The 25,430-nt window shown below is 41.7% G+C and overlaps 1 long non-coding RNA gene across 1 annotated transcript in view; it reads left to right on the forward strand.

Moving 5' to 3' along the window:
• The window catches only part of LOC113256511 (uncharacterized), a 640,192-nt gene that overhangs the window by 243,003 nt on the left and 371,759 nt on the right, over positions 1-25,430 (forward strand). Inside the window, exon 6 of the long non-coding RNA XR_008959101.1 lies at positions 10,807-10,944. This is a non-coding gene — a long non-coding RNA (uncharacterized LOC113256511). The remainder of the gene's footprint in view (positions 1-10,806; positions 10,945-25,430) is intronic.

Genomic DNA, 25,430 nt, shown 5'->3' on the forward strand with positions numbered 1-25,430 from the left:
GAACCTACTTCCTTCTAATCTCCAAGCAAGGATGACTTAACTGGAGAGTGTAAGAGTAATCTTACACTAGGAGGGCTGAAAGGTGATGCTGATTCAAACCTGTTTTAACATTAGTTCAGCCAGCCTTGATGGTGTGCCTGGATTCTCAAAAAGGAGCCATTCTTCCACTTAGCCTGGTGAGTTCCTCCCAGGCAGAGATGGTGCCTTGGTTCATTTCTGAATCTTAAAACCTTTGCTTGGTTCCTGGTGTATGAACAGGCCGACTGCATGCATGAACCAGCATGGTCATTGTAACCAAGCGTCAGTCTGCTTCAGCTGCTCAGGGGCCTATTTCATTCTTGTGTCTTATTTCTACCATGAAATATTGTCTGGAACACTCTCTTCTTCAAGACTGAGTTCCTGCCCAGGTGTGAACCATTTTCCTTCCTCTAACCCTCCTTTCAGGAAGTGAACCTCGGTGACAGGTTTCTGGATATCCCTGAATGTCTGACCCCATGAGTTTTCTCTCCCTTCCCACCCCTTCCCCACTGACCAGCAGGCCTACCTCACACGTTGCCTTCTAACCCCATTAGGAGCCTTGTTACAGGTACCTGGCAGGCCCTATGAGTCTCCTTGTCCCTCTGGGTCTGTGAATTTCTGACTTGACTCACAGTCAGCCCAGCCCCAGGTCCATCAAGTGCATTCACATGGGACAGTCAAAAGTGGTAAATTCAGTAATAGAGTCACACACTTCAAAAAAAAATATTTTATTTATTTATTTGAGAGAGATAGAGCATGAGCAAGGTGGGGGGGAGGGGGTAAGGGGCAGAGGGAGAGGGAGAAGCAGACTCCTGACTGAGCAGGGAGCCTGATTCAGGGTTTGATCCCAGGACCCCGGAACCATGACCTGAGCCCAAGGCAGTCGCTCAACCAACTGAGCCACCCAGGTGCCCCTAGAGTCATGACTTTTAAACTGACATTTCTGTTCAGGCTCCCATAGTGAAGTGACCCTATAAATTAACAATTTTCTTCAGCCCACAACCTCTCCCAAGATTGGTGAGTCATATTTATTCTCAACATTAACAGATCTTTTCAAATGGAGGCATCAGAATTCACAACTGAGCTCCGTCCTATGACCCATGGTTTGTGCAGAAAAGAATTTCATATGAAGAAATTCTAAGGCCAATTTTCAGAATAGGTCAATGCGTGCAATTTCAAGACACATTTGTTTGAGAGAGTGAGAAGAGCATAGGAAATAAAGAACAAGGCAGAGAGAATTCCCACTAAAGGTGCTCTCTTGAACTGACTCAGGAGAAGATGTTTAACCCATTGAATAGCAGTGGAAGGACTGGGCAGGAAATGAGTACATTGCCAGTGCCATCGAAAACCAGGTAGCTGTCTGAGCATTCAGAAAAAGATCTAATTCAATTTAGCAAACTCGTAGAACTGTTAAGAGCTTGAATTCTGGGACTGACTCCTTGAGCTCTTATTGCTCTTAGAAGCTAGCTCTGTGACCATGGACAGCTTACTGAACCTCTTTCTGCCCCAGTTTTCTTGATAATAAAACCGGGATGATAATGGTAGCTCACTTACAGAAGTATGAGGATTAAATGAGTCAGTCATTGTAAATGTTCAGGCACAGAGAATGGCACAGCAAATGGCAGCCTTGGTTATTACTGTCATTGTTACTTTACCCTCACCATCTCTAATGGTCACTCTAGACCATGCCACAATCACCCGTCTCCTGGAATATGCTATCTGTTGGGCGATAACACTGCAATAGACTCTTCATTTGTCACTCAGCGTCTGCCCATACCTCACTTAAAGCCTTTCGCCTCAGTGTGGCCCAAGTGACCTTTTATAAAAGCAGATCTGATCATGTCACTTCCAGATGAAAACCCTTCCAGTGAGTGCCCATAACTCTTGAATCAAATCCATACCCCTCTGTTCAAATGGCACTATTATTTAAAGGAGCCAATCTGTACTCGACTTCATGGTCCTAATCACAGTCTCAATGAATTAATTAATTATGTGATCATTTAATGTCTATCCACCTAATTACACTATGACCTCCATAGTCTCGTGGGAGAAGAGTTTTCTGTTTCACTCTGGTGTCTAGCACAGTGCCTGCCTCTTGGTGGATGCTCAGTAAATACTTGTTGAGATATCCACTAAGTATATTTGTTGAACGAATGGCTGTGACTAAGTATAAAGATAGTATGAGACAATTTTGTTATGTGGTGCAATCAAAATTTCCCCTGTGGTTGTGTCTCACAGAGTTTTGATGTAAACTTTTATTTTCATTCCCTTTAAATGTCACATAATGGCGCAGAATGGAGAGAAAAGACAGAGATAGCAGAAGGAAAGAAGAGTCACAGAAGCAAATTAAACCATTGAAAAACACAAAATAGTTCCATCTTAACATTTAAATGATATGATTTTGAGAATTTAGTGTTAGAGGATTTTTTCTCTTTTTTTTTTGCCAATTTTCCAATGTGTTTTGAATTTCAAGTCTGTCAGTGATGTTTTATGGTGAAGGCATTTTCTTTTATTTTCTGCATTTTTTTTAAGTTTTAACATTTACATAGTTATCTCTCAAATATAACTCTATGCCCAGCATAAATAGGGGAAATCAGCTAAACCAAATTACTTTTTTACCACACGGATAATCAGCATCCTCTTCTTAGTGATTATATAGATCTCCTAATTTTGTCTTTTACTTATAATGTTAGGGTTTTGCCTAATAAGTGACATCCACTTATTCACTTTTTCAATAAAGATTTACTAAGTGTCCAATGGGCCAACCACTGTGTTAGGTTTAACTAAACTCACATTTAGAGTACAAAGCAGATCTTAGTGGGTGACTCGTACAAAATAACATTTTTTTTTGCCATAAATTAAAAATGTGCAGCAACTTTTAAATTCCCTGTGCTCTCTTAATATTTTAAAGCTTAAATTGACCACACTAATCAGTGTGTATGTGTATGAGTGTGAGTGTGTGCGTGTGTGTGTTGGGGGAGATGAGCAGAAATGTCGGTTCCCTCTTCGAACAAAAGTATTTATAAAGTACGCTGTTTAGGGGTGCCTGGGTGGTGCATTCGGTTAAGCCTCTGACTCTTGGTTTCAGCTCAGGTTGTGATCTCAGGGTTGTGAAATCGAGCCCCACGTTGGGCCCTGTGCTCAGTGCAGGCTCTGCTTAAGACTCTCTCCCTCTGCCCCTCCCACTCTTGTAAATAAATAGATCTTGAAAAAAAGTATGCTCGTCAGTAGTGTGACTGGTGACTACGTTGTCCAGCATAGTATAAAGTGCAGCTGTTACCCTCCGCTTGAATCGTTTCCTAAGAGATAGAGCTGACTCAGTTTCTTTCAGCTATAATTGGACACAGATATGCTGAAAGCCAAGATTTTGTAAATTTTAGAAAGAGTGGACAAATTAATTGCTCTTACTTTCAGTACTTTAGAAAACCCTCAAGTGCATAATACAGACCTCTGATCCAGAATAAATGATGCTTGAATCTATCACCTGGATGTGATAGCTGTCTCCAGACCACCCCCTCGTCCTTGACTCCTGATGACTTAAGGCAGTGCCAAGCTGAATTATCCCCTCCCCGGTGAGGGCATTTCTTGTGTAAATGCATGGTGGAAATTGTCAAATGCCCTTCCCTCCAGTCCACTCATCTGATGCCCCAATGTCACGTGAACCGCGGTAGAGTTTTGTTGAAGCACTGCTTGATAAGAAACCAGAATAGATAATGGGCATCTCGTGGGGAGTGTTGTGGAGTGAAGAAGTTGAGAAGGATATTTTTCAGAAAGTGAAGCTTTTCGTGTGGATTAGCCCAATTGCATTCCAACTCACCAGCACAACCAAGAACGGCAAAGGGCTGATCTCAGTGCTTGACGGTCTTTAGCATTCCCAAGAATCTCCTATGGAACTTACCGGTTCAGATCACCAGTGACATCATCATCCACCCCCTGCTTGAAGATCTGTCTTTACTAGGTCAGCGCTGGGGGCTGACTTGGGACCAAGCACCTCAGTAGGGGAAGTGAGGTCTTTCCTAAAGGTAGTTTATTTTATTTTATATATATTTATTATAATGTATGTGTTATATATTTATTATATATAAACTATTTCCCTCTTTGGTTTGGCTGCCAGGAAGCTGATGAGAGTAATGGGAATACCACTCCCTTTTTATTTTGATGCACTCATTTTGGTCAATGAGAAACAGCATTGCAGAATGGTTAAGAGTATGGATTCTAGATCCAGACCCTCAGCTTTGAATACTGGCTTCCCACCACTGGTTTGTGACCTTATGCACCTTATTACCTTTTCCAGGCCTCAAATTTTCAAATTAGTAAAACTGGACTACTAGTCAACGATCATAGAATCCCTGTCAGAATTAAAGTAATACATGAAAAGTGCTAGAGTAGTACCTGGCACATAGTTAACACCCATATGTTTATTTATTTTTTATTACATATGTGTTATTATTTACTCCTCACAACAATTCTATGGCATGTCTATTATAAGCCTTGGGGTAGAAAGAACTGGATTTTAGGAAGAGTTGGTAACTTGCCTGAATTCTCCCATTCGGTCAAGTTTTTGGAATCCATACTCTGTCTCAGTCCAGGTCTTTTGACTGTTTCAACAGATCACAGTGTTTTCTGTGTTGTCAGAGATAAAGTTAATGCTTATCCCCCTCTATTAACCAATGTAGTTGTAATATTTATATTCCTGCTCTCTCAGTATAGGTTTTTAGATCCCCTTTCATTGCTTTTTGATTGCATTATCTTATACATACTTCAGTGTAAGCTGCCACAGATATTTTTTTGAAAAAGGCAGGGAATGATTTTCAAATCAAATAAATATATCAAGGCACATATTCAGCATGTGTGTCTGTTGCCCGAGTGAGTAGCCACATAAATGCATTATGACTGACAGTAAACGTGTGCCACTGAATGAGACCAAAGGCAAACATTGCCAGTATTTTTGGAGAAACTCCTCTCTACAGAGAACTGACTAAGAAAAGCAGTTTGCTGAGTAAATCCAGTGTCATCTGTTTCCATTGTAATGGATTTACCAACAAAACTCCACAAATTATATAGAACGACAACAAGATATAAATTCAAAGAATAAGAGGCTGTATTTTTCTTGAATGTGCGTAAAAATTGGAGGCAGAAACTGTGGTTCAGCTGACTTGATAATTGGTTGAAACTTGGATATTGATTGAGTCTAGTTCCTGCAGAGATTTTCCCCCCTTACAAAGTAAGGAAAGTAGGTCAGAGCAGATAACATGGCTAGAATGCATAACAAGTTGCTAAGAAGTAGAAGCTAAAATGATTTAGCAAAGACTGGTGAGAACCGGCTTACCAATTCATGAATGCATAGAATGTCTGTTTCTGTATCATCATCCCTATTACCTCTCTGAAGGATAGAGACACACACCGGAAATCATCTCCAGTTCTTTTGGTCTTTGCCACGAAGCTCATAGGTTTCCCTTCCTTATGGGGGTCCTTACCTTTTCTTCTTTTCTGGACAACAGCTGATTGCTCCCTGCTGCTTCAAACCTCAGGAAGCACTTTTATGAGGCTGTGGAGCCGAAGTGCACTTTCTGGGATTCTCTAAGACTGCAGCCTACACCAGAGGAGCTAGTCTTCCATCAGGACCCCTGAAAATGTGGGTCACTAGAATCACCACAGGAAGTTAGTGTGCCTGGTATGCTGTGTCCATGACCTTTAGCCCCAGCCTTTCAGCCTCTGCACTGCTGACCAACAGGGCTCTGCAAACATTCTGACAGCCGCTACATGTGTAAAGTCTGCCTGGGGGATGAGACGGTCCTCATCCCAGGGAGGAGCTTTCCAATAGTCTGCAGAGCTGTCTCTAGTAATTTGGGAAACAGCCCCTTCAATCTAGATTTGCCATGAGCCAATCACTAGCAGGAGCTTTTTCATCTCAGAACAAATACATGTGATGTGGAGCAACAAGGGACTTTTTGCTGTGCTGTACTGAGCACAGAACTTCCCAGAGCAATGCTTTCAGGCCCTGGCAAGCCCCCTGCCTTCCACAGCTTGATTGCTTAAAACAAACTGTTATATTATATAAACGAGAATTTTTCTGTTTGTTCCACAGGAAGATTCCCTCTTATTTCTCCTTGTAGTCGTTTATGGAAGTTCCCAAATGCTCTGGAAAAGCTATCTTCCATTTCAGTGTGGCACAGGGGATGTTTCTATGAGATCCTGATGGAGTTAAAGTTAAAAAGCTAGAAACAACCTAAATAATAAACAATGATGTTGTTTATGTTACAGATAAATATTAGCTGGAATAGTATTATGTGAACAGAAAAGAATCTTCTAATAAGCCTGGAAGAAATCAATTAAATGTAATCAGCACCTACAATGTACCAAGTATGTTGCTAAATTATTTCATTTTCTACTTGAAGCAAGGCCTATGGAAAATATACTATTATTACCTTTATTCTACAGATTAGGAAACAGGCTTAAAGAGATTAAGCAATTTGCCCAGAATCATCATATTAGTTACTTTGTGCTAACAACGTATAATATTTAAAACAAAGAATCATTTAGTATTTGCCATAATTCTGTGGCTTGGCTGCACTTCTTCTGTACTAGGATGAAATGGCTTGGGCTGCACGGTCAAGGATGACCTCACTCCCATCTCTAGGCCTTAACCGGACAGCTGGGCCTCTCTTCATGTGGTCACTCATTCTCCAGGTGGCTAACCAAGGCTTGTTCAGAGGGTGATGAGGCGTTTCAAGAGAGGCCGAACCCGAATACCCAAGCATTTTTCAAGCCTCTGCTGGTGTCATGTTTGTTAATCTGTTGGTCAAAAGCAGCCGTATTGGGCCAAATCTTGACTCAAGTGGTGGAGAAATAGATTCCACCTCTTGATTGAAAGAGTAGCATGGTCCCTTTGCAAGCCGGCATGTGTATAGGGATGGGAAAAATTTGTGGCCATTTGCAATCTATCCTAGTCACAAAATCAGTAAGTGGCCAAGCTGTTTTTGGAATTTAGTAGTCATACTGCAAAGCCATTCTACACTATGAAACATGTTATAATGATCTTCTTTGGTATCTTAATGCTCTGATAGATTTTTTTTTCAGTTTTATACAATGAGCATGAATGTGAGAACTAAAGTAAGTTAAAAAACTATCATGAATGCAGCTAGCTGTTGTAGGCAACTGAATAAAAGACTGATGTCCCAACCACCTCACTTTAAACTGTTGTGAGCATGTCTCCTGGTTTGTCGACTTCTGAGGTGTCCACAGGGTTGACTCGTAGCAGTTGCTATGAATTATGGCACAATAACTTACATGAACTGTTCCAGAAATAGCAGAGAAGCAGCCCTTTGATTCCCATCCCAGTTTCTCATGTGGACCAAACCCATGTCATCTGAGCAGTTCTCTACTGCATAATTGTCCTGTCACCAAAGGAATGCAAAGAAATAGCCGATGAACCAGAAAGAATGTGACTAATTGTCTCCTGCATCCATTAAGCATTAGGAGACTGAGTTTAGAAATATCCTCATGCTGGTCCTCAAGTTGTATGCAGTTAAAGTGTTCTGTAAATAGAAGTGGTGGGTTCATGTATTTATTCATTCCTTCTTCAAATACTTATTGAGTGCCCACCATGTGCCTAGCACTGGGCTAGGTGCTGGGGATGCAGTGGTGAACAAGACAGATATACTGCCTGTCCTCATGGAACCTCCAATCTAATGAGGGAAATAGACAACAAGTCAACAGATAATTGCACAACTATAGAGTTGAAGGTGGTGAGGTAAGGCAGCCACTGTGGACTGAGTTGTCAGGGAGGGTCTCTCTAGAGAGAATATTAGAGCAAAAAGCTGAAGGATGAGAATGAGCTGGTGTCATGAAGAGCTGGGGACAAGGCGTTTCAGGAGAGAGGAAAGCAAATGCCTACAATGTGAAGACTTGCTTGCTGTGTTGGAGGAACAGAAAGGAGGCTCTGTGCTTCTCCTCTTCTCCCTTCTCTGCTACTTCCCTGCCTCAGTTGGTGCAATGATTCTGGAAGAAAACAGAGGACCAAATCAAGCGAAGTTAATAAAAATATGGCAGACAAAAGTATCAATTTTTTAATGAGAAATGCAACTTACCATTCAAAATAGAATTTCTTCACATTTTTGACAATTTGTGCCATCAGAATCAGTATTCATGAGAAGGGTGATCATTTCTTGATTAAAAATCTAATACCTAAGTGTGATTCCAATATATTAGTGAATGCCTATGGGAGCCATTTTCGATTAAATGCTACTGAATATATCTGTATGTGATTGTCACTCAGTAATTATCTAGCGTAAAATCATGTGCTATCAACGCTTAAATTTGAAACTGGGTAAAAATTGGTATAAAAATTATAGCTTGATTTTTTTTTGTCCTACAAAGCATTAGGATCACTTTTAAGAAGTTTTCATGTTATACATTTTTTCCCAAAATATATTTTTGTTGTCTTCCCACTTCTTCCATTATTATTCTGTCCTTTGTCAGTGAAAGGAATATCTGCTTTACTGCTCCTTTCAAACATCTGTGCTATTTTACTTTATTTTAGATTTACAAAATGCCATTGATTCCACAAATATTTATTGGGTATTGCTCTATGCCCAGCCCTCGGCTAGGTGTCGGGAATACAAAGACAAGTAGGAGAGAATATTTATCCTCTTGGACATGCTATTATGTGCCTCTTAGGGCAAGCCTTCCAATTACAAAGAGACAATTTAAAATTTGCTACTCTCTAAAATTCTTCAATATTATGGAACTAGTTATGACAGCAGTTTATCCCCAAGCTTACATGGTAAATTAGGGAAATATAATTTTGCCACCTATTCTTAGAGACAAAAATACAAAAACTGAAGTGAAAACAAACTCCTGCCCAAACAAAACAAAAATTCCTCCCAAACCCTGTCCGCAAAGTGATGAGCCCCAACATGGGTGCTGGTGGTCAGCAGGATGGAAGTCAAGGGTTGTTTCAGTGAGTGGGAGGGGCCACATGGGGGGAACTCTGCTGATGCCCCATATACCCTAAGCACTTGTGTGTGTGTGTGAGTATGTGTGTGTGTGATGGAACAGACAGCTGAGTGGGCCTGAGAGTTTATTTCAGTTACAGCCTTAGGGCATGGTATGCAGTCTGGTTTCTGGAACTTTCACATCGCAAAGATGCAGAAACTAGGATGCTAAGAGAACCACACTACGTGGCCCACACCGCTGGGGCTCCTATGGTCCGAACTGACTCATCATCCGTTGGCCAGGTATGGCTGACACAGGAGTGTCTGTTCGCTGGGTTAGTTGTCAGGAGGCTCGATCTTTGACTTAAGCTGTGCGCATGTGTGTGTGCATGTGTGTGAGTGCGTGTGTGTATGTGTGTGTGCGTGTGTGTGCGTGCATGTGTGCTTTTCCTCAGTAAAATTGCTACCTTTGCTAGGGCTACTGCCAAGAATAAGAAAATGTAGGCTGAGGAACAAGTTCCTATTTGAATACAAGTAGACTGAATAATACGTCTTTGTCTTAAAGGTGTTGCTGCTACTGCTGTTCATTTGTGTTTGAGAAAATTTCTTGTTTTAGAGTGTTCAGTGTTTAGAGCAGTATGAGAAAATCCACAGTGTACAATTAAGTAACTCACAAGGTCAGTCAACAAAAGACAAAATAAACTAGCGTCTGAAGTGTTTTTACTTGACAGTAAAGTTTGGCAAAACTTTATTATTGCAATCAAATACTCAGTGGTTGCTAGATATGTAATTTCTGTAATTTTAGTCTCAAATGGGAAACCTTTCGTTGTGGGAGAATCATAAAATCATAGTGAAGGGAAACTGCAGATAGTGTACCGTGAAAGGTAAGATATTTCTTGATAAAAAATGCTGGTTATGAACTTCAAAATGTTGTGTTGAATGAAAGAAGCTGGCACAAAGGACTATGTGCTATATGATTTCCATTAGATGAATTTCAAGAATAGGCCTAAGTTATCATTGTTTATAGAAATCAAGGAACTGACTGGAAAAGGAACATGATGGAACCTTCTGGAATGAAGGAAATGCTCTAAAGCTTGGTTTGGGTGGTGGTTACACTTTAGATCTGTGCATTTTAATGTATGTAAATGATATTTCAATTAAAAATGAATAAAACTGAACTGAATACTTCATATCTTTATATGTGCACTTTAATGTATGTAAATTATACCTCAATTAAATATGAATAAAATTATACACACAAAGATTATCTGTTAAATAGAGTTAGTCTCAAATTTCTTTTTCTTGAATTGATCCTCATGCAAATATATCGATCACATCTGATTTAAATATTTCTTTCTTTTACCTATTTGCCAAAATGACAACTTGATTAAATAAACATTAAAACCTGCATAGCCTCACAAATTTCCTAATTGTAACTTGTACTGGTAAACTGTGGTTTACATCCTAGATCTTACAGACCATTCCTGGTTAGACAAGATGTGATTTAAAACTCTCTTAAGTCTTAGTTTTTATCATCTGCATGATAGACATGATTAAACTAATCTGGAGGTTGTTGTAGGACCGAAAGAGAAAGGTGTGTTACAGCCCTGCTAGTCAAAGTGTCATCTGCAGGCTTGTAGCCTCAGGGTCACTCAGGGGCTTGTTAGAAATGCAAACCTGCAGGCCCCACACTGGACACACCGAATCAGAATCTTTGTTTTAACAAAATGCCCAGGTAATTTGTATGCATACTAAGGGTTTAGAAAATATTAATGCAGTGTCTGTGGTGAAAATGTGGCCTGGCATTTTGCATATAGGTTTCCCTTGTTTTTTTGTTTTTTTTTTTTACCAGGCCTTTGGACTGAAACCACTCTGCAACCACTGTGGGGACCATCTTTGTGGAATGTGGCCGCCTGGGTTGCTGGTGGAGGGACCTCACGCATCAGCATCGAATGCTGTCAGAGGATCAGCCAACAGACTGCATTTTCAGGTAGCTTCCAGAATACAGTTTCGTTTGGAATGAGAGCAGCCTAAAGTCCATGCGAACACAGCACAAACTGTCGTAACACTGAGGATTTCTGTAGACTCTAAAGACAATCCTTAATTTTCTTACCCCTAAAACTCTCTTTAACCATTCCAGGCCAGAGAGGTGCTGCCATCCTCCAAGTCATTCAGGCCGACCACCTCCAGGTCATCCACGGTTCTCCTCTTTCTTGAGCCCCACCTCTACCCAAATCAGCAGCAAGTCTCCAAGCCTGTCTCCAAATTATCTTCAGTCTCCCTGGCTCCCTCCATTTTCATGGCCACCCGTGATCTTTTCCTGGAACTACTGCCTTGTAGTGGCTCCCGGCTTCCACTGAGCATCCCCTGACCATTCCCCAAACTCACATCACTCCTCTGGCGAAACCCTCCTGTGTGTTTCTATTACCCTAGAGTAAGTGCCAGACTGTCCATCTGCACCTGGAAAGACCCACAGCGTCTTGCTTAACCTGCTCTCTGGGCATCTCTGCAGCTACATCTTGCCCTTCTTCCCCGTTGTCACTCGGCCCCAGCCTCTCTCACCTCATTCGGGGCTTAGGTGCGCTGTGCTCCAGGCCTTCCTGCCTTGCAAATGCTGCTGTTTTGTCTAGATGGTTCTCCTCCCCTCCTTGGAATTCTTAGCTCATTTTAGACCTTTGGGTCTCAGTTAATCCCCCACCCCCTCCAAGGTGCCTTCCTGCGAGTGCTCTACAGAAAGTCGTTTCCTTTGTCAGGTTCCATCCCAGCCCCTGTTTCTTTCCTTCATGGCCCTTCATTACAAGTTGCAGTCATTCTGCATCTTCGCCTTTCTATTTTTATCTTTCCTCTTAGAATCTTTGGGCTCATGTCTGTATTGTTCACTGCTGTGTCCCCAGGTGAACCTTCATGACTGGCACACGGTAGGTACTTAATAGATGCTGGTTATGATGAACTGACTACCTGAATGAATGGACGGATTTATTCCCTTGCATGGCTGAATGGCTGCTTAATTAATGTGATGCTGTCTGGAATTTATCTCCTACCGAAGTACAAAATGCCCACTTCTTAATTCTGAGCTTATCACCCTCACACCCGATTGCTGGATGCATTGTTAAAATTCTCAAAAAAGCACTTAAAAAAGAAAAAAAAAGGAAAGAAAAGAAAAGCTGAATTCATTTTTGCAGAGCTTGTTTGCTTTGTATCCCTGGTCCTCCCATGACCTCGTCCTGCTTTAGGAAAGGGCGGTTCCTTCCAGTGGTTTCATCAATCTCTGTCCCTGGACCCCTGCTGTTGGAAACCACAGGAAAAGCAAGCACAACATCACCTTTAATTAGCAGGAGAGGAGCCTGCCTGATATACACAGATAGCGCCTTGAAAATAAGAAACAGAAAAATGTGAGGCAGGACAGGTTCATAGAAAAGAACTAGGAAATGAAAAAGAATAATTATCCTGTTTTAACATAATGTTGTTAATCTGTATTGCCCATTATCATCTAGAGTGTCTTGCCTATTGAAGTATGTGAGCTGTGGAGCTGCTCTTTGCTCCAGCAGTGTAGCTAACGTAGGGACTGGCTCCCCATCCATCATAATAATTAGTTTGTCATAATTTTCTGCCCTTCTTGGCTCTGCAGTAAAAAGATAGAAGAGGCATTTAAAGTTACTCAGGAATTGTTCCCCAAATTTCCTCCCTGTTCTTTATAGGAACAGATAGCTGTATTTCTGCCCTATTTATTTTATGTTTGGCCTGTGATAATGAAGTATATTTCATCTGGAAGTATATAGCTTTAATTTTCATGTTCTACTTGGAAACATCTCGCTGTTTCATTTTGTTTCAGCTGTACAGTATATAAAGAGAGCCCACGCTTCCTTCTGCACTCACCCATCACCCACCAGAGTTAATTCTAGTTTCAAGACCAACATTATGACTTCATGAGCTGACTGCATAATAGCAGGCCCTGGTTCCACAGTCCTGGAAAGCCTTCAAAGTGCTGTCCCGGGCTCCTCCCGGAATTCCCCCAACAGCTGTGAGGGGCAGGAGAGGCAGGGGCTCTCCACACGCTCCTGTTAGAGAATGAGGAACGCAAGAGGTCACTGGCTGGCCCGGGGCCAGGCTGCTAGAGCAAGAGGGAGCTAGGGCTTGAGTCCAGGTGTTCTAATTGTAAATTATGGGCCTTCTCTATTACTTCAGCAACGTCTCCTTATGCTGCTGGAGTTTGCTTCTGCGCAATGGAGACACAACAATTTTTAGTTAGTCTCTCATTCCCTCAACATTGCGAATGGGATAAGCCTTCCTTCTTGTGGTAGAAAAAACAAGGGCACGTTTGTATAAAAATGCGGAGTTTAAAAGGAATTTTATGATACCGGGCAGAGGTTCTCAAAGTGTGCTCCTCAGACCAGCGGCGGTAGCAGCATCAGGAAGCTCGTTAGAAAGGTAGATTTTCAGGCCTCACCCCAGACCTGCTGATCACAAACTCTGGGATGGGGACCAGAATGCAGGCTAAAGTTTCAGAACCACCTGTCTAGTGGGAAGACGGGGAAATGCAGGGGAGAACAGAGAAGAGAGAAATGACATTATGCGCCTTGGAGAGAGAAAAAACAACTTTGTTCCTCTACTTTCTGAGGTTCAGTGTCAAGGCTGTGTAAATTAAACTGACAAAAGTAGATTTACAGTTTAAAATGCATACAAATTTTACTTGATGTTAATATTCTAATTTGTATGTGTACGCAGGGGTCTCACAGAAAAGGAAGTGAGAAGCTAAAGAAGGAGTTAGGCCTAAGAGCTAATATACCATTTTAACAAAGAGCCATAAATTTGTGGAGAAGTGACAAGACAAGGGAAGAGAGTTTGGGCCTCTAGGGGCAGGAAATTGTGGGAGGGTGAATATATGGGGGAAAACCTAATGGAGGATAAGAATTTAGTAAGATTTTTTTGTGCAGCTTGACAAAGATGCTGTTTCCAGGAGTAAGAGTTGTCTTTTCTTCCCGGTGGGGGACAGGGGGACACTGTCACAAATGGAAATTTATTCCCTGCTTTCAGACAGAAAGGGGCAGAGTAAAGAGCTTTTTCTGCATCTACCATTGCTCAGTTACTTTCTGTTCAAAATAATCTTCATATCAAAGGGCTAAGGTTTGGAGTAGCATACTCTGGTCCCCTTCAACACTGAGGGGGTCTCTGGAGCCAGATTGCCGAGTTTCTCTTGCCATCTTGTCACTTCATTCATCCACAGAGTATTTACTGAGTACTTACTATGTGCCAGGCACTGTGCAAATGCTTGGGAAATAGCAGGAGAGAAAATCAAAGTCCTGTCCTCATGGACCTGACATCCTGCCCTACATTCATTGACTGGGTGATTAAAGGCACAAATTACTTGCCCTCTCTGTCCCTTTCTCCTGGCCTGTAAAGAAGAAATGCTAATAGTGCCTAACTCACAGGGATTTTGTAAAGGCAATGCATAAAACACCCAGTGCGCAGCCTGCAGATAGAGCTCTACAAGGGCTTGCCCCCTTCCTGATCACACACTTCAAGTTGAAAAGCTAGCGACAAGCTGGCAGTCCTATCTCTTGCCAACTGTCCCCCAAACATGATTGTAAACCCCCAAAGAAATAATACCATTTCCTAGAGGCAGGAGACTGGCACGGACATCCCCAAGATGCTTAAAGCAGGTGCTCAAAATATTTGATTTAGAAGTGTCCGAGAACTCATGGACCCAGGTGATAAGTACTTCTTTATGAAATATCCAGATTTTGTCACAATTTCAAGTATCATTATGGCAATATCAGCCCACATATTCTGGGAATAAATATGCTCCTGGCACTGTCTCTGAGTTCTCTAACCTGACATAAGCTCAGCGATGAGGAACGTACAGAATGATTTCAAGCAGCATGTCTTAGATTTAATTACAGATGTCTTAGATTTAAAGGTCTGGCTGCTTCAGGAGTGCAGAGATGGGAGTGAAGAGATGGGGCTTTCCAGGACTAACTTCAGGTCTGTGCTTCCCTAAATAGAAAGTTGTGCTGTATCAAAGCCTGGCTCAAAACTCAGCTCCTCTAAGACATGCTTTCACATTAGGTCAGCCTGTGTGAAATTCTCCAGTCAAGGGTTTGGTGCTCCCCTCTACCACCAATGGAGCAGACAAAGAGTTTGCTTGACACTGGGAAAAAAAGTTATCACATCTGCTGTGGTATTCTGTGCTAGTTCCTTGAAATCCCTCTTACCCTAATGTAAGACTGTGGTGAGAGCTGTATTGATAGGACAGTGTAGGCGGAGGTCCAGTGTGAACCTCCTATCCCCCCAAATATACATACTGAGGATGTTTTTTGTTGGGTGTGTTGGAAAGAGAGAGAGAGAGACAGTGAGTGGGTGGACATCAAGGCAAGAGAGAACAAGAAGGAAAAAAGAGGGAGGAGGAAGGAATGAAGGTGGAAGGGGAAGGAAGAAGGGAAGGAAGAAAGAAGAAAGCAAAGGAACAAGAAAGAGAAGAAGAAAGGAAGGGAGGCAGGAGAGGAAGAGAGGCAGAAAGGAAGAAAAGAAGTGGCTGGGAAGGGGGGAGGAGACTAGGACCTGCAGAGCCCACTCTAACTTCCCAAGCCAACCTGCTCCCTGGAGGAGAAGAGAAGACAGGCCTCCTCCACCAATGTCTACCAATGGGCATGGGTGGCCTGACGTGCTTCTGTGTGGAGCAAGAGGTGGCCTGAGGGTGTATCTTGTGTGAGGACCACTTTGACTTGGTGTCTGTGGCCCAGCGACTGATGATTCTGTCCCTCCCGTCCTCTTCTCTTCATTGGACTTGTGCCTCTAGTAGGGGACTCAGCCCTGTGGCCTTTGTGACAACACATCTGTACCTTCCTCTAGACTTTGGGTGTTTGGAGGGTGCAGGCCACATCTTGGACACCATATGATCTCCCACAGTTCCAAGTTATTTACACTTAGTAGGGATCATGAATTTGTTTAATGTGGTGGTATTATTTACTGAGAACTGCCTGATTTCTTAGAAAAAAAGTAGACCCATTGGGGTACAGTTTTCCAGTGTACTCTACTGATTAGGAAGGGTATAACGATTCCTGTTTTAATCCCTTATTAATGATGAAACTTTACAGAGCTAAAATTTAGTGGAGCTTTTTGTTTTCTCTCCCTCAACCCTGCCCCATTCTAATAAGAGGAAAGCTCTGGAAGAACCCCTAATATTTCAAATCTAAATTTAAGGAAGTCAGATTCAATTGCTCAGTTAATTAAATTTGCAGTAGTCTCTTCGGAGATATTTATGGACTTATTTTCACACTTTTGCCTTTTCCTTTTCCTCTAGTTGAGCAGTTGAAAATACAAAGTGACAAACACATTACTGTACGTGGAGTTATTTACAGACCAAGATGATGGATTTCCTGATAATCTTTAATAGGCTAATTTTCCTGGATGCAGACTCCTGCCCCCTTGGTTTATCCTGTTCACCTGCTGCATTATGTGTTGTCTTAATCTCACATGACACCCAGGTAGGACCACAGCCCATTTGAGTTTAGCAGATGCACTGTTTGAAATCTGGGGGTTTTCTTTGCAGCTAAAAGCCCAAGATTTGTACATATAGCCTACTATTCAAACATCCTAAGAGTAGAAGTAATGACATAAAATGAAGCCATCAAAGTTTTCATTGCCTGAAAACCAAAGAATATACAGATTCCCAATTCTAGGACAAGTTTTTATTCAGTTATGAAAGATTCAAGTGAGTTTCTCCAATTATGATTCTGAATACTACATAGCATTTAAGAAATCAAAGCCCATTTTTCACACTCCTAGCTTCTAGTATCTCTGTGTGTGCCAGGAATTTTGCTAAAATCTTTATTGCCTTCCCTTGTAGAATCCTCGTGATACCTTATGAGACAGGTTATTATTTCCATGTTATAAATGTAGAAACTGAGGCTCAGAAAGAGTAAAGGATGTCCACTAGGTCATACAGCTGGCAAATGGCAAAGCCTGGTCTCAAGTCTAGGTTCTTTGATTACTTACCCATAGTTATTTCCCCTACTCCATTTTTATTATATAAACAAACAGAACCTGAGATGAAAATCACAAAATGGTAGTGGAAATAATAGATGATGAAAAGCAATGCACAATCCATAAATTAGTTAGAGTTTGACATTAAGAAATATGTACAGCAATAGACTTTCAGACTCAGCTTCTTTGTAAAGATATTTAATATGGATTTCAAAGAACATCCAAGAAAAATTTAAAGGGCAAAGAGAGGCCTTGCCCTATCAGATATCAAAATATATTATGGATCTATAGCAATTAGAAAAGTGTGTCATTGACAAATGGACCAGGACAGAGAACCTGGAAATGTACCCATAAAAGATGGAAATGTTTTTGCAAGAGAGAGTTGGTATTTAAAATGAATGGCAAGGAAATGGGCTGATTATTCAGCAAGTGATGATATTGACTATCTGGGGGAAAAAAAAGTCCCTATCTCGTATTATTTCTGGAAATACTGGAATAAAAGCCTAATATTAAAAAATTAAATATTAGAAATCATAAGATCTCTCAGGGCATTCCTATGAGGACTTGAGTTCAAGCAGTGAAGTTGAAAACGTATTTGCCCGTACCTGAGAAATAACTATTGACTCTTCAGACACAACCATATTAATATCCTATGCTTTGTATCTGCGTGGGTGCTGCTGACGACACATGGGATGCTCCGATACTACACATCTCCCACTTGGTTACCTAGTCCCTTTGGTAATCAGAGGCTTGTGCTTTGGGGAGGACTAACTGGGATTGGGGGGTGCCAGACTTTGCTATGGAAGAAAGCAAAGCAAAACTCCCTCAACTCCTCATCCATCCCACCCAAGAGTAGGATAGGTGGTCTTACTGTATGTTCCCATGCCAGCTGCTATTTCCAGACACTATGATTATTGTTGTTGACTGTTCTGCGTCTCTTGCTAGACTTTAAATTACAAAAGAGTAGGAGTTCTGTCTGCTTTGCTCACTGCTGGGCTTATCCCAATGCTTGGCCCATCCTGGTGCTTAACAATGTTTTGGGGAATGTATAAATAAGCACACTGTCAGCCTGATGAACAGGGATAACAAAGGTTGGTAGGGAAAAAGGTGGAAGTGTGTAATAGGGAGATCTCCCTATTGCTACCAATACCAATCTCCCTATTGGTAGGTCTATATGAGCATTCTGTGCCAGATGGGAAATGCATGTATCTGTGGTTTCTGAGGAGGTCCAGATAAAGAGAAAGGACCTGGAAGGTACCATCCCAGGTCAGGATGGGGATATAGAGGCATAAGTGGTGAAGAACATAATAGTTATCCTTTTCTCAATCCTTACATCATTCCAGACACTGTGCTACACACTTTGTGTGTGTAATTCCATTTGTTCTCCATAGCAAGCTCAGGGTTGGATGCTATTATTACAACAATTTTCTACATGAGCAAACTGAGGCTTGGAGAGGCTAAGTAACTTTTGCAGGGTCACTCAGCTAGTAAGTTGCAGAGTCAGAATTCAGATTCAAATCTCCTACACCCTCCCAACAGACTGAACTGAGTCTAGTGAAATGGGTGTTGTTTAGGGATAAGAAGCTGTTGCATCCCCAGCCCAACATCCTGACTCTTCAGTCCTTCCTTACCCTTTCCATTAAAACTGACAACAAAAACAACTCAAAGAAGAGCCACCTTACCACACCAAATCCAGCCCTTGGAGACCTTAGCCCTTCCTGTGGATGAGAAGTGATTGCTGCTGCTCTTGGCCAACGCCCTGCCTGGTGGTCAATGCCTGTAAGAGAGATGGCAGTCTCTCGAGCTTCCTAGCAGGCGGTACTGCTTGCACACCAGCACCCTCTTCATACAAGGGCTCACTTTGTCCAGATGCAGTGCTTCATTAGCCTGCCATTGTCCACTGTCTTTTGCCAAACTTCAGACCCAACTGCAAATTAGTAATGGGTGTCAACCAACTGGATTCCTGCAATCAGTAATCTACAATTTTCACTTGCCATGACTGATTGTCTCATTCTATAATAAGTTAATAGTATGAACCTGGGCAATAATTACTTGGCTTCAGCTAAATGCATCTGTGTTTCTTAAGTGAATTATAGGGACTGGTCTTAATATTCCTTAGTTTTCTGTTAGGAAATAGTTGAAAGTTTGCAAAAATACCAAAAACTGAAAAGAGTGGAACAATTTCCTTTATTTAAATTGTTCGTTTCTACCATTACTTATGATGAATAGGCAAAAGACAAAAGGCAAAAAAACCCAAACCCACAACAACCCTTTTAATAAATGTTTCTATTTGAGTAATGATTCTAAGATAAGAGTTTCAAGTTCCTAATTGGAGGAAGTGATAGAAAATCAATCAGTTACCTGGAGAATGAAAATAAACTACTTAAATTAGCTTTGTGTGGCCTGTGGGTTTTTTAATCCTGGAAAACCAAAACTAACAAGCCTAATTTTTAGAGAGAATAGCACCGATGCAGGTGTTTTGGACTCACGAAAAATTTTATATAGGAGTATAATGTGCATGTGGTCACTAACTCCCAAGAAATGACTGCTCTGGAAGAAAAATAAAATTGGCACAACAGATGCATTTGTTTATGTGGCCTACACCCAAATGAGATAGCACTGACCTGCCAAATCTGAAAATAGTGATGTTAATTCCATCATACAATATTTTGGCCCAGTGCCATAAACAGACAGTTCAGTTCCCTTAAGATGAAACTAGTTGTCACTCTGTGGCCTCTCTTCAGAGGACAGGTTCTTCAGCAAGAAATTTTGGGGGCAGAAGGGATAGGAACTTTCCCTTGTTCAAGAACCAGTTTGACTTAGGGAGGTGGACAGAAACTTCCTGGAGAAGATTTGGAGATCCCTGTCCAGGTCATAAAAGGAAAGGTTGGGAAAGGAGAACCCAGCCTCCAGAGTCTACTGAGACAGGTCAGTCATGGTAATGAGTTGAGGATCTAAAACCAATTCTCTTCAACTCTGTGTGAGGTATGCCTTGCAATGCTCTCACGCACCCCACCCAGGAACGTGTCTGAGTTTGGAGTCACTGTAGTTGGTATATGAGGCTGTCTGAGGACAGCCTCTTATGAAACCTCATGGGAACAATTTGCAGATAAGGGTATCCTGAATGAGCATCTGAGTCAATGTGGTTTAGCTTAGTTAAGACCTGTCATTCCTGAAGCCTGGTAACCCAGACCAAATCATGCCTCATGATGATGTGGGCCTGCAGGAAAAATTTTTCAACCTCTCTGAACCTCAGTCCCCTCATCTGTTAAAAGAGGATGACATCAGGACCTTCCTCAAAGTGCTATTGTGAGGATAAAATGAGACAGCATGCATACATTTTCACATTTAAATTTCTAACAGTCTGTTGATGATTTATGCGTTGGCACAGATGATGCAGAACTCAGATAAGTTAGTAGCAAAATAATCAAACTCATGTGATTACAAAATCATTTACTAAGTAACTCAGTTTTCTCCATAAGGTACATGGTTGCAAGGAGGTGGCATCCTTAGGAAGACACTCAGAGATCCTGCTCAGTCACCTTTGGAGTTTGAGACACAATCTGAAGTGTAGAATAGTTCAAGACTTTTAGGTTACCTAATGGAAGACATCTGACCATAAAACTAGTAAAATAGCATGAAGGTATGTCTGCAAAATACACCTTCTTCTCACCCTAATCTGCTATTAGTTATATCCTAAATAAGAGAATAGCTAACCACTATGTAAACAAATAGTGATAATAAAAGTTAAGTCATTCTGATGGTACTAAATAGTTATTCATGAACAAATTAAATTGAAAGTCATGTGGTTCATACGGTCCCCCTTCAAATATCAGATAGCATCAGTCTTCCTATCTATCGATAAGCACAAGACAGCCATAAAATCATAGGCTCCGAAAACTTCCAGAGACCTTCTCATAGATAAAACTCATTCATTGCAGGTTATATCAGTAAGTCAATTCAACTTAGTTTGATAGCTCATAACTGTCCAGGCTGTTGTATTTACTGAGCCATGCACTATGCTTTTTTTCAAGCATGCTTGAGAAAATTACTTGTGAGACTATTTCTCTTCTGGGCACAATCAAGCGCTTTAGAATGAACTCCATAACTGCAGATTCAACATAGCATTAGGCTTGGTAATAATATCAAAAAATATTGCTTTAATAATGCTGTGAAGTTGCCTAGAATCCCATGACTTTTCTTCCGCTAGTAATTCAGGCAGAGAACTTATCAGGGAATGTGTGTGAGTGCCCAAGAGCAAGGCCCAGTTTCAGGGACAACAAAAACCTCAAGGTTAAGGAGAGAGGACCAGAATCAACACCCTCTAAATGAGTTGGTGTCTTTGGAGGAAGGCTGCTGCCCTCACCCAGGACTTGGTGCCTTGTTTACCATGAGAAAACAGGGCTGGATGGTTAAGAGAGGCTTCCCAGTGGGTGGTTTGGTTTCCTTTTTGGGATCTTCCAATTATTCCTTTCCATTGCCAAGTTTATACAAACCTTTAAGGAACTTCTTTCCTTCATGTCCTTCTCCTTTTTAAGTGTTTTGAGGCACATTGGAAGTATAAAGCACTATGCAAATGTAAGAGATTCATGTACTGTGTGTGTGTGTATGATATGGTGCCAGGTGCTGCGGAGAGTCTGAAGGAATCAGAGATATCAGAGATATCCATCCTCAAATCCAGCGTTTCCCCAAGTGAGAACACCTACCACTGGCGGTGCCTGGGGTGATGTTAGCTGACAAGTGAAGGAGCATTTTTATTATAATAGTTATAATTTATATTTCGATAAGTAAGCATGCATTTATCATGATATGTAATAGGGAAAATAAAATTAGTGTACCATTATATAATAGGTATTCTTGTATAGGACAAGGCTAAGGACATAGATTCACTGATTTAGCTGAAATAGAGAAAAAAAGTATGAAGATACACAGACTTGATAAAAACTATGAAGATGGGATATAAATTACTGAGTTTTGAAACTATTGAGGCCCAGAGAAGGGAGTGGGACTGCCTTGCCCAAGGTCAGATAGCAAATGAGAGGCAGTGCTGGGACAATTATTCATGTCTTCTAATCCCCGGAAGGTCTTTTGACTATAGCAGGGCCTCTTCCTTCCTTAGCTGGCCATAGCTCCACTTAGATTTGAGTTGATCACAAAGAAGGCGTAGTGCTTTCCTCTCTAGGGATATCCGTTGAAGGGTTTAACTTAGACAGTAAAGTGTTAAAAGCTTCAACAGTGCATTTGAAACGTGGGTCTTGAACACGTTACTATCGATAGCTTATAGAACAGCTGCTGTGAGCGATGAGCTCAGGCCAAAAACTGGGACCTTTCCCTGGCCCTTTGCAAAGCCTCAGAAGTTGCGCACAGCTAGAGAGGAAGCAGTGGCCAAGCCAAGCCAATTCAGCATGTGGCATGCCTCCCGGTCTGCAGCCTCCTTCCCCCACATGCCAGACCCAAATTGCCACCATTTCCAATTCCCATCCGCTAAGAAAGCAAGAAAGTTTTGCTAAGAGACTGAAAAAAGAAGTCCCTATCTACAGAGACTGTAGTCTATCCCCTATCTGCAGCTCATTTATGGTAATGACTACCATTCATTCATCCCCATGCCTACATCATTTCTGAACCCCATACCACTACAAGTTAGCATTCCTATCCCCATTTTGCAAATGAGGTTATAGAAGTTAAAGGTTAATTTGCCCAAATGGGAAAGTTTCTCAGTTCTAGGCCTATTGGTCTGCAAAGTCCCAAGACTCATATTCAACATTATTCCATACAGGGAAAAAAAAAAGAGACATGTGAAATGATATTGAATAATGTAAGGACACATGTAATTCAATGCTAGATTAGACAGAGTGACTTTTAGGGCTAAAAGAATTCACAGTAGGACAAATCATTGTTTTATTCATTTATGTATCTAAATTCAATTTAGATTCCTCACTCCATGCCAGACACTTGGGATTGATCTGAAATAGAGGTCAGCAAACTATAGTCCAAAGGTGAAATCCAGCCCACCAACTGTTTTTTGTAAAAAAAAGTTTTTTTTTAAAAAATATTTTATTTATTTGAGAGAGGGAGAGAGAGAGCATGAGCAGGGGGAAGGAGCAGAGAGAGAAGCAGCCTCCCAGCAGAGCAGGGGGCCCAACATGGGGCTCGATCCCAGGACCCTGAGATCGTGACTTGAGCCAAAGGCAGACGCTTAACCAACTGAGCCACCCAGGCATCCCATGTAAATAAAGTTTTATTAGAACACAGCCATAGCTATTTTTTCATGTATTCTGTGGCTGCTTTTGTGATACAACAGCAGAGCTGAATAGTTGTGACACAGACCTTCGGGCTTGCAACACCTAAAATATTTGTTATCTGGCCTTTAACAGAAAAAGTTTGCTGACTATTTATCTAAAAGTCCCAGAAGACTTTGTATAAGAGGTGGAACTTGATGACAAAAAAAAAAGATTAGAATTTTGAGTACAGGAGAAGGCATCACAGACCCTGAATCCTAATTTGGCCTGACTACATAGAAAAAGTAGAAAGAGAGACCTGGAGGAAGTAGCAGTTTGAACCTCATTATTGTAATTTGTAAAATGGAGATGGCACCACCTGCTCAGACTGCCTTCTAAGTTTCAGTGGGTTGGATGACAACAGTAGGTAATAAATAATAATTAATAGCTACATTTTAGTGCATGCTAATTGAGCAGACATTTTTGCTAAGCCATTTACATGCAACATCTTATAGTATCTTACACGAAATCTCAGTATAAGCCAGTGAAAGGTTGCTTGGTGTAAAGGAGTTACTGACTAGAAACTAGTAATGTGCTTTTTAAATTTTGTCTGAGAATTTGATCTTTGCCCTTTGCCTGTTAGTCCAAGGGTGGCATCTACCTGGGGTTTTATGTGGGAGTGAGGAGGAGGATTAGGATTAGTTAAGGAAGCCAGAGACAAAAAGGAGGTGATCCTTAGCTTCTGAGATGCAAAGAAAACTTGCAAGTTGGATAATTTCCCCGAAATAATATTTACATTTTTTATTGCCTCTGTTGGTGTATTGGGGTGAGGCCAAGTATGGAGGATCTAGTTTATAATATTGTCTGCACGCTGTGGAGCAGATATTTCTTCTGCTCAGGCAGCTAGGCTGGCTCTAAGGTATCAGGATATAGGGGAGGTAAAGGACAAACAGCCCAGCCGTTTTCTGGTCTGGCAAATGGTAGGAGGAGAAACAGGTGAGTGGAGAGGAAGAACAAGAAGAAAGGGGGCAGGTATGTCACATAAGGGAGGATTTAATTGAGGGAAGGAGTTATTGCCCATGCCACTGAGGAATTTGGACAAGGACCTCATCTTGGATAGCCCCGGAATTCATCCTGGAAAGCTGAGCAGGTGGAACTTCAGGGCTTTGGCTATCCTGGCTGTGCTCAACCCTGCAGTGTGGGCACTTCGTGTAAGCCATGCACCTGCCATGGGGCTTTCTGTAACATGGCTGTGCAAGAAAGATACTGCAGAGATCTGGGTCTGTAGGCAGCAGGAGTGAGGAGAGGCCAAGACAGCTGGGGAGCAGCAGTGGGACTGGTCCAGCCTGGCCACAGCGACCAAGGGACAGGAGCTTATTCCTGGAAACTGAGGGTGTCAGAGCCCCAAACCCTGGGTGTCCCTCACTGTCTGATATCATATAAGACTTACATACCTCACTCAGTAAGATCCCTGCTAAGGGAAGAGATGGGAAAGGAGCCTCTGAGAGTCTGAGCATTTCTATAAAGAGGGACTGAGCTAAAGAGATGGTTTACTTTTCAGATTAGATTTAGTTTAAAGCAAGATTGTATGTTTAGTTTCCACTCTTTTTTCCTCCTGCCCTGCCACTATTCCTACTGGGTGGGGGTGGGGAGGAGTCGGATTAATAATTTTGCTCAAAATTGTTTGCAATTATATGTATTTTTCTGAACAGTCAAATTGTATTGTCAGCTAAAAGTAACAACCCCTTTACACTATCATCATCCCCAGTGGCACTCATCTGTCTGGCTGCAGAACCACAGCACCACTGAAAACTTTAAAGACTTATACAAACTTAGAGCTGCTCTCATCACTGTGATTGTGGTTGTCATTGTTAGGACTTAGGTCACCATGCTAAAATCCAAACTGCAGATGTCACAATCGAGGCTGAAACTGGTATCCTGGAAGACATTGGCTGTGTACAAAAGTGACCTGGAATCTAATTAACGAAAGCAGCAACATGGAGAAGATTGAACCACAGCCCACCCTGGGGATCCCAGGGCAAGGAAGGGGACTGTCCTTCAGAGGCATGTGTTTTTACCCTTCTGTGTTCTGAGTTTCACTTTAAAGAAATGGTTGAAAGCAGTCTTGGGACTGGAAGGACCTTTAGACCTGGAGGAGAGTTTGCAAGGAAGTGGTTTGTCTTCTGGCTCGGCAGTCTAAGACCAGTTTCCTAGAGTTGGTAGGGAGGGAAGAGCAGGTGGCAGTTAGCTAGCAGGGCGGAGAGGGGAAAGGGTA

Source organism: Ursus arctos, unplaced genomic scaffold (genome assembly GCF_023065955.2).
Source record: "Ursus arctos isolate Adak ecotype North America unplaced genomic scaffold, UrsArc2.0 scaffold_14, whole genome shotgun sequence".
NCBI lineage: Eukaryota > Metazoa > Chordata > Mammalia > Carnivora > Ursidae > Ursus > Ursus arctos.